Raw genomic sequence first — 9,869 nt, forward strand, 5'->3', positions numbered from 1 at the left:
ATGGACTCTAGAACCAAACTGCCTGTGATGAAATCCAGCACACATTCAAGCAAGTTACTTAAGTTCCTCTGTGCTTCCATTTCCTCATCTGTAAAAATAAAAGAACCTATCTCATAAGACTGATAAGAAAATTAGAACAGCACCAAGTCACAGGATGCTGTTAAGGTGTTAGCTATTGTCCTTATTCCAAAAACCATTAGCTTAGAAAAAGAAAACCTAGGCTTTGTATCAAAAGAATATAACTAAATTCAATTACTTTCTGCATAAAATAGGAGACAGTAAAGTTGACCATGACAGAACCAGGGGAAAATGGGCAGCTTTTTACCTCTGGAGCAATCAATGTTAGAATAGTAAGATAAGCTTTATTAAAATTTTTCTAACAATATTCTTTGATACTGTTATAACATCTCCAATTCATACACACACACAGTCCAAATTCAAGGTAAAACATTCTATTCCCTGGCTCCCTTTTCACCTGGCAAAACTCTAATTCATCTTGGAAAACCTGGTGCAGCTATCACCTCCACTGCATATCCCGATTTTCCTCCTTTACTCTGTGCCTACTTTCCTCTTCTGTATTTCCTAGCTGCTTCCACTGAGGTACTGATTAGTATTACCATACTATAATATACCTGCTCCTATGCCTTCTTCCCTTACACTATACTGTAAGGTTTGTTGAAACACCTCCTTCCTTTGATGAACAGTGAGCTCTTTGAGAGCAGGAACTCTCTATTAATCATTTCCAAATTCCCAGTGCCTTGCTAGATAGGCACAATATAAATACATAAAGGAATGAACCCATGCCCCTGTGTATTTCCTTCACAACCAAGTAGAAGTCTGTATTTGGAGGTGACTTATCCAAAAAGTTAAATATCTTCAATTCTATTATAAGTAAAAATTAGCAGATCAACTGAGCCCACTGAATCATCCAATTCTTTATCCCTCAAAATGGGAAACATTACAAACATGTAAATAAACATATTCCAATAAAAACAGAAGCTCAAAACTTCAAATAAAAAGAAGAATTAAGACACTTAAAATGTCAGGAAAACAGAAGCAGTCTGAAAGCTTTTAGTTACAAAACCAAAAATAAGCATGTAGAGAAGGAATCACAAGATTTAATGTTTATAATGTCTCCTTTTTCAGAAGAGAAATAAACTATAATCAAAAGTTAGATGAAAATATATACCCTACTGAGGGGATGAAATCAAAACTAAATCATATATTAAATCAATTTCACACAATGCTCTTGTAGTGGAGTTTTCTAAAAGACTATGTCATGAATCAGCTAAAACTGGGCTGATTTTTAGGAATTTAACAGTTCTTAACAATTTTTTGGAATGTGCTTAGGGCTCCCTGGTAAATTACAGGCCTGTCTTCTGTTACCGCAGAACGGGTGTCCCTCCTCCCAGCTAAAACACAAGTCTCACTTGTGCTCTGGATCCCATCCGCTTCCATCCTCTCAGGAACTTTGCACAAACCCTCTTTTAGTCTATGCTCAACTTCTCCCTCTCCACTGAGCCTTCCATCAGCGCTTAAACATGCTGAAATCAAACCTCTTGGGAACAAGACTTTAAGTAACCTGCACTTGCTGTCTCCTCTCCATTTCCACCCCTGCCACCAGACCAGCATCTCTTTCAAACGTCACCAATGACCTTCATGTTACTGAATCTAATGGACTGTTCTCAATTCTCCTCTCACAGGAGCATCTCAGAGTATAAACCGCTTCCTCCTGCAGGGACAGCTGCTTCTGGCTGTTCTCTCACTTTTCCTGGCCACTCCTCCTGTCTCTTTTCCAAGTTCAAACTCCTCTACCCAGCTCCATCTGTTCTTATTTCAGTCTCTCTCCATAGGCAAACTCACCCATGCCTATGGTTTCAGCTCTCACCTCTAAACTGAGGGCTCCAAAATGGAAATGTCCACTCCGATTCTGAGCACTAAACCAGTACCTCAACAGAGGTCTCAAAGTCAGCTCCAAAGGAACACTTCCTAAACTAAAGCCATGCCCTCCCCATATACAAAACCCAGTTTCTCCCAGTAGGCCCCAGCTCAGTGAATAGCACACACACTCCTTCAGTTGCATGAGTCTGAAATCTAGTGCTTGATACCATCTTTTCCCACTCCATATACTATTTATCATCATGTCCTGACAATTTTATATCTAAAATCTTCATTTTCTCAATATTTCTGACTCACTATGTAAGGATCTTAAGGACATAAAATGAGCCAACATATGACGGTACTCTGAAAAAAGAAAAAAACTTAAATTTGGATATTAGTATTCATTAAACTAAAAGCTCCTTGAAAGCAAAGACTTTGTCAAGTTCATCTTTTTATTTATTCAACATGGTAAACCTAGGACAGTGCTTTGCATGCAGGTGGCATTCAGTAAATATATTGCAATGAATTATTTGTATTAGCTCCATACATGTTCAACCGAAATATTTAGGTATTTAATAGTTTATATTTTCCAATCCTGCCATCAAAAAACAATGTTCTAAGAGGTGAGAATTTTAAGTTAAATCACCCTGTAAAATGTAAACTACAATGGATAAAGTTTTGATAACTACTATGCTGCTTATCTAAAATTTACAAAGCCTGTCACCTTTTGCCTAGCTTGTCAAAAAAAAAAAAAAAATTATAATTCTATCTTCAGGACCAAATGTTGGCCAGGCGCGGTGGCTCACACCTGTAATCCTAGCACTCTGGGAGGCCAAGGTAAGAGGATTGCTCAAGGTCAGGAGTTCAAGACCAGCCTGAACAAGAGCGACACCCCGTCCCTACTAAAAAAAATAGAAAGAAATGATCTGGACAACTAAAAATATATATAGAAAAAATCAGCCGGGCATGGTGGCGCATGCCTGTAGTCCCAGCTACCTGGGAGGCTGAGGCAGGAGGCTCGCTTGAGCCCAGGAGTTTGAGGTTGCTGTGAGCTAGGCTGACATCACATCACTCTAGCCAGGGCAAAAGAGCGAGACTCTGTCTCCAAAAAAAAAAAAAAAAAAAGAAAATGTCACATAAGAGTCTTGCTTCCCAACTGTTCATCTTGAGAGGGGAACACACAAGTATTACAGGAATATTTAAGCTTTAAGTACCCCGAAGGCAGACAGATTGACTGCTTGAAAAAGTTCTCTAACTCATTTCCATATCTTGCACTGTGAGCTGGAGTGACATTTTGGGTAGGAACAGACACTGTGAACTGAAAAGAATTATTGTTGCTCAAAAGTTCTCAAACTCTTGCATTATACACACTTAATTATGGCCTCAGAATTCAAGACTGTCATCTAGAAAAAAATCTCATCACATTAATTCAAAAAAGATCCCTAGATTTCTATCTAAATCACAATCCTACTTATAATCTTCATTCAAAAAATACTTTTCATTCATTGCACATATCAAAACATGGAATTATGTGTTTATCTGTATGATCATTTGCTTCTTGTCTGTTTCCTCCACAAGGGCAGGGATTACATCAATTCTATTCACTGCTATATTCCCAGCATCCCCTACCTCACTCCCTGGTCCCAGAGAAAAAAAGGATGATCTTCCCTTATAATTTGTTCATCCTGCATTTCTCCCATCTTTCTTCCTTCAAGGAGGACATTTTAGACTCTCAGAATATTTGAGCTTTAAGTCACCTAGGCCAAATATCTTACAAATCCAGAAACTGAGATCCAAAGATAGTAGGTGACTTGTCACCTTGACCCTTAGGTCCAATGGACCGTTCTGCTCTATACCCAACAACACTGCCTTGCTACAGAACCAATATTTTTTATAGAAAAGAGAAACCAGGTGCCAGGCACAATGGCTTATGCCTCTAATCCTAGCACTTTGGGAGACTGAGGCGCCAGGCAGAAAGATTGCTTGAGGCTAAGAGTTCAAAACCAGCCTGAGCAAGAGCCAAATCCTATCTCTACAAAAAAGAGAAAAATTGGCCGGGCATAGTGGCACATGCCCATAGTCCCAGCTACTCAGAAGGCTGATGCAGGAGGATCTCTGGAACCTAGGAGTTTGAGGTTGCTGTGAACTATGATAATGCCACTGCATTCTAGCCTCGGGAACAGAGCCAGAGCAAGACCCTGTCTCACAAGGGAAAAAAAAAAAGGACAGGGAAACCAGGAAGTCTAAAGAGAAAATCCGTGCCAGAATAATAAGAAAAGCCTTACTCATCCCTAAGTGTAAGAACTGCACAGAAAACAAAAGAATAAAGTCTGTGCAACAGACTACCATGTCATACCACCTCCCCCCTGTAACTACCTTCTAAGACACTCTCAGGAGCAACTCAGCAGCATCCTTAACTCTCGGAACTAATATGAGTATACATAATAGGATGTGATGATTATGAAAGAAAATAATATCAAACTACAGCTCTCCTGGCCACCCAGACTAAAATCCACTGTGAAAACTATTCCGCCAGCCACCGAGGAGAGGCAGCATAATATAGTGGTCAGATATGAGAGCTCTGGATTTAGACAGGCCTGTCTGAATCCCAGCTTCTTGTCTTACTAGCTGAGATCTGAGCAAGTTAACATGTTCAAACTGCAGTTTCTCCCGTGGTAAAATGGGAATAACCTCTTCTCTAGAGGACTGTTAACAGCGTAAAGACAATGAGCATAAAGCTCTTAGAACAGTGCCATGACATGTAATAAAGGCTCAATAAATGCCAGTTATTTGTCATTTTATTCAGCTATAATCTCATTCACAAAGCCTATTCCCTCTCTAGCTTCCATATAATTTTAAAGATGTTGTTCCACTCTTTCTATTTTTGAGGCGCCTTATATATACAATAGCTTAGAGCACATTTTCTAATAATGCCAGACCCCCTGGGCAAATCAGTTAAATCTGTGCCTCGGGCTCCTCATATATGTGAAACGGGCCTGATAATACCTACCCCACAGGACTGCCAGTAGTAAGCACTCCCTAAGTGTTACACATCCTATTACTAGCGTCTAATTAAAACGCACTTAGGGAAAAACAAACTCACAAACTCTCAACCTCAGACATCAGTCTAAATTCCAACCCCACCACCACAAACATTGTCCAGAACAAATTACTATGATCGACCCAACTCACACACCCAGTTTCTTCTCATACCATGCAGCAACAGACACTCCTGCCCCTCCAAGCATGGGTTTTCCGAAATCGCAGGACTAGGTTTCCCTCCCACGGACACCTCACTGCTCGGGCCGCGGTAGACCCCATCTAATTCCAGTGGCCGGCCCCCTACCCCGCGCCCGCCCCCAAAGCGCCCGGAGGGACCCAGTGCATCCTTCCTCCCTGGGACGGCGCGGCGCTAGCACCGCCCCACGCCGCTCGGGCTGCGGCTCCCCCACTCGCGTGGGCCCTGCGGCCGAGGCCCCACGTCAGCCGGCTCCCCGGACCCACCGCGGATGCCTCCCACCCTGCCCGCTGCTTCTCCCAGCGCCGCGGGCCGCCTGCGCACACACCCCCGGGGCCACGTTGGGCGGCGACGCTGGGCACCCGGGCCCCCAGATTGGCCGCGTCCCTCCCCCAGGCCGGGGCGACCCTCGGGCCCAGCCGAGCCGCACGCGGAGGCCGCGCCGCCAACCGGCCCCCGCCGCTCCCACAACGGGCGCCGCACTTACCACGACGCCGGAGCCCGGGTTCCTCCGGCCTTGGGCCCACGCAGGCCTGGCTGAGCCCCAGAGCATCCACGCTCCGCGCCGCCTCTTGGGGACCCTGGCGCAGCCGTCGCGGTAGCACTGCGAGGGCACGACCGTCTGCTGCCGCGTCCGCCCCCGCAACTGCAGCGCCGCTCCCCGGCGCCGGCAGGCCAGCGTCTGTTGAGCCGAACCGCCCGGGACGCGCACCCCTCGGCCGGCACTCGTTGCATATGCAGAGAGGACGCCGCCCATTGGCCCGCTGGCGGTGGCGCGTGCGGAGCTGGGCCTATCGAATTCGGGCCGGGGAGCGCGGTGCTGGGGGCCCGGGGCGGGGCGGGGTTACTATGGGTCATTCCGCGGAGCCGCGGCGGCCGGGATTCGGCCGCAACCGGCGCGGGGGGGGGACCCGGTCGGCGGGGAGGGACGGACTGCGGCCGGTGGGGGAGGGAAGCAGGGATCTGCGGCCGCAACGTGGGAGGAGGAGAGGGCACTCCAGTAGGGTCTGCAGGAGAGCCGTCCCTCTAGGAGGAAAGACCACTCCCACCCCCCACCCCCCGAAAAAGAGAACTGCAAACGCACTGCGCTTGCTGTAATGTATAAATCTCAATATAGATTATGGGATTATATGCATATTCGTTTTCATTTTTAACTAGATTAGATTAGCTCTGTCCTTGCACAGATTTCTGTCAAATTGTGCAAAATAAAATGACTCTTGGAAATGGCTGGGGCCGGAAGAGGCTCAAGAACTAAAAGTGTGTCCATTATTATTTCTCATTTTGGCCTCACTTCACCCAGCATATAACCCATTTTCCCCTAAATGCATTCACTATACAAAATTGATATTTCTTCTCAAAAAATAAAGTTTACTCCAAATTGTTGTTTTTGAACGTTCTTCTTAGGTAGCTAAAGTGTGTATTTTAAAGAGTTTGCCATTGTATCGCATTTTGGACACTGCACAAGGGTAAAAAGCCACCCCACTCAGGTGGACTGCCTTACAAGCAAACAAAACAAAACACACACGCACACCAAAACACAAATGAGTAAAATAACAACTACTGTGTACTACAAGAAAGAAGACTTTTATTATCCTAGTAGTAGCAGGGTTGGGCTCTTTTATTTTTTAACCCAACATATTGTTTAGTTTGAACTTTTCCTAAGTAGGTGAAAGGTTGCCTGCATGAGCCAGCCTCAGGCTAAAAGCAAGGACTCACTTCTCAAGAGAATCTCAAAATCTGGAAGCTGCCAGAACTTGAACTAGGTGGAGCAGTGATGTACAGAGCAAAGAAAGCTCACTCACCTTGGGCACAGGCCAATTTAGTTACCTCAAGGAATGAATACCTTACTCAGGCAACCTGTTCTCCCACAACAAAATATGGTATTTCAATTGCTGGTTAATCTATCGAAATGTTATGAAAGGATACACCCTGAAGATAAGTGGACTGTAGAATTTCTTATCTAAAAAGACCTTCATGACTCTGCAGAGGGAATCATGCTTTAAAAGTGGTATGTTGACAGTCAAATAAACAACTAAAAACACTGTAAAACACAAAAAGAAGTGGTAGTTCCAGAACCCCAAAAAGCCTCTAGAAAAACCAAGTAATTTCCAAGAGAAGAAAACTAATACTGAATTCTTTTTTCCATCAATAAGCCTAAAACAGACTAGTAGATTCCAGCAACATCTTTCTTCATTATGTCTTTCCATATTATGGAATATATATTATATGTTATGGACGTGTATTTATATTTAAAAGAAAACATTCCGGGGAATTAAAATTCTAAATTGTCCTCTGTTTAACACTTAAGCTAAACAGAAATGTACAGTCATACCTCAGAGACATTGCAAGTTCAGTTCCAAACCGCAGCAATAAAGCAAGTCACATGACTTTTTTTGTTTCCGATGCATATCAAAGTTGTGTTTACACTATACCATAGTCTATTAAGTGTGCAATAGCATTATGTCTTCAAAAAGTACATGCCTTAATTTTAAAATACTTTATTCCTAAAACATCGTAACATGACAATCATCTAAGCCTTCAGTGAATAGTAATCTTTTTGTTGGAGGAGGGTCTTGCCTCAATGTCGTTAGCTGCTGACTGATCAAGGTGGTGTTTACTAAAGGTTGGGGTTGCTGTGGCAGTTTCTTACAGTAAGATAACAATGATGTTTGCTGCATAAATTGACTCTTCCTTTTACAAAAGATTTCCTTGTAGAACGAAATGCTGGGTTTTTTTCTTTTTCTTTTCCTTTACATTTGCCAAACCATGCAATACTGTTTGATAGCATTTTAGCCACACTAGAACTTCTTTCAAAATTGCTGTCAATCCTCTCAAACCCTGCCACTGCTTTATCCACTAAATTTTTGTAATAATCTAAAGCCTATGTTGTGATTTCAATAATGTTCACAGCACCTTTACTAGGCATAGTTTCCATCTCAAGAGACCACTTTCTTTGCTCATCCATAAGAAGCAACTCGATATCCATTCAAGTTTTATCATGAGATTGCAGCAATTCAGTCACTTCTTCAAGCTTCATTTCTAAGTCTAGTTCTCCTGCTATTTCCAACACATCTTAAGTGACTTTCTCCACTGAAGTCTTGACCCTCAAAGTCATCAGTGAGGATTAGGATCAACTTCTTTCAAACTCCTGTTGATGTTGATACTTTGACCTCTTCCCTTGGGTCTTAAATATTTTTAATGGCATCTAGAATACTAAATGCTTTCCGAAAGGTTTTTATTTTATTTTTCCCAAATCCGTCAGAGGAATCATTATCTATAGCAGCTATAGCCTTACAAAATTTCTTTAAAAATAAGACTTGAAAGTTGAAATTACTCCTTGATCCATGGGCTACAAAATAGATATTGTGTTAGCAGATGTGAGAACCACATTCATTTCCTTGTACAGCTCCATCAGAGCTCTTGGATGACCAGATGCATTGTCAATGAGCAGTAATATTTGGAAAGGAATCTTATTTTCTGAGCAGCAAGTCTCAACAGTGAGCTTAAAATATTTAGTAAACCATGCTGTAAACAGATGTGCTGTCATCCAAGCTTTGTTGTTCTATTTATAGAGCACAGGCAGAGTATATTTAGCATAATTCTTAAGGGCTCTAGGATTTTCAGAATTCTAAATGGGCATTGGCTTCAACTTAAAGTCACCAGCTGCATTAGACCCCAATAAAAGAGTCAACCTGTTCTTTGAAGCTTTGAAATCCGGCATTGACTTCTCTCTAGCAATGAAAGTCCTAGAAGGCATCTTCTTCCAATGGAAGGCTATTTGGTTTACATTGAAAATCTGTTGTTTAGTGTAGCCACCTTCATCAATGATCTTAGCTAGATCTTTTGGATAACTTGCTGCAGCTTCTACATCAGCATTTGCTGCTTCATCTTGCACTTTTATGTTATGAAGATGGCTTCTTTCGTTAAATCTCATGAACCAACTGTGCTAGCATCAAACTCTTCTGCAGTTTCCTCACCTTGCTCAGCCTTCACAGAATTGAAGAGAGTTAGGGCCTTGCTCTGGATTAGGTTTTGGTTTGAGAGAATGCTGTGGCCGGTTTGTTTGATCCTCTATTCAAACCACTCAGACTTTCTCTGTATCAGCAATAGGCTGTTTCACTTTATCATTTGTGTGTTCACTGGAGTAGCACTTTTAATTTCCTTCAATAGCTTTTCCTTTGCATTTGCAACTTGTCTAAGTGTTTGGCACAAGAGGCCTAGCTTTCAGCCCATCTTAGCTTTCAACTATACCTTCCTCACTAACCTTAATCATTTCTAGCTTTTGATAGAAAGTGAGAGACATGTGTCTCTTTCTCTTGAACACTTACAGGCCATTGTAGGGTTATTAACTGGCCTAATTTCAATATGGCTGTATTTCAGGCAATAGGGATGCCCAAGGAGAGAGAAAGAGGGAGAGACAGGAGAATGGCCAATCAGTGAAGCAGTTAGAACAGACACCATTTATCAATTAAGTTTACCGTCTTATATGGGCTTGGTTCCTGGTGCCCCAAAACAACTACTGTAGTGACATCAAAGATCACTGATCACAGATCATCATAGTAGATATAATAACAATGAAAGAGTTTGAAATATTACAAGAATTACCAAAATTTGACACAGAGACACAAAGTGAGTGTATGCTGCTGGAAAAATGGTGTGATAAGACTTGCTCAATGCAGGGTTGTCACAAATCTTCAATTTGCAAAAAACACAGTATCTGCAAAGCACAATAAAGTAAAGTGCAATAAAA

The 9,869-nt window shown here is 42.5% G+C and overlaps 1 protein-coding gene across 1 annotated transcript in view; it reads right to left on the reverse strand.

Moving 5' to 3' along the window:
• ACSL3 (acyl-CoA synthetase long chain family member 3) overlaps positions 1–5,794 on the reverse strand; it is a 58,520-nt gene extending 52,726 nt beyond the window's left edge. The window contains exon 1 of the mRNA XM_069466879.1: positions 5,607–5,794. The gene's annotated coding sequence lies outside the window, so the exon portion shown is untranslated. The remainder of the gene's footprint in view (positions 1–5,606) is intronic.
• Between the last annotated feature and the right edge of the window lie 4,075 nt (positions 5,795–9,869).

This window comes from Eulemur rufifrons, chromosome 1 (assembly GCF_041146395.1).
Source record: "Eulemur rufifrons isolate Redbay chromosome 1, OSU_ERuf_1, whole genome shotgun sequence".
Taxonomy (NCBI): Eukaryota; Metazoa; Chordata; class Mammalia; order Primates; family Lemuridae; genus Eulemur; species Eulemur rufifrons.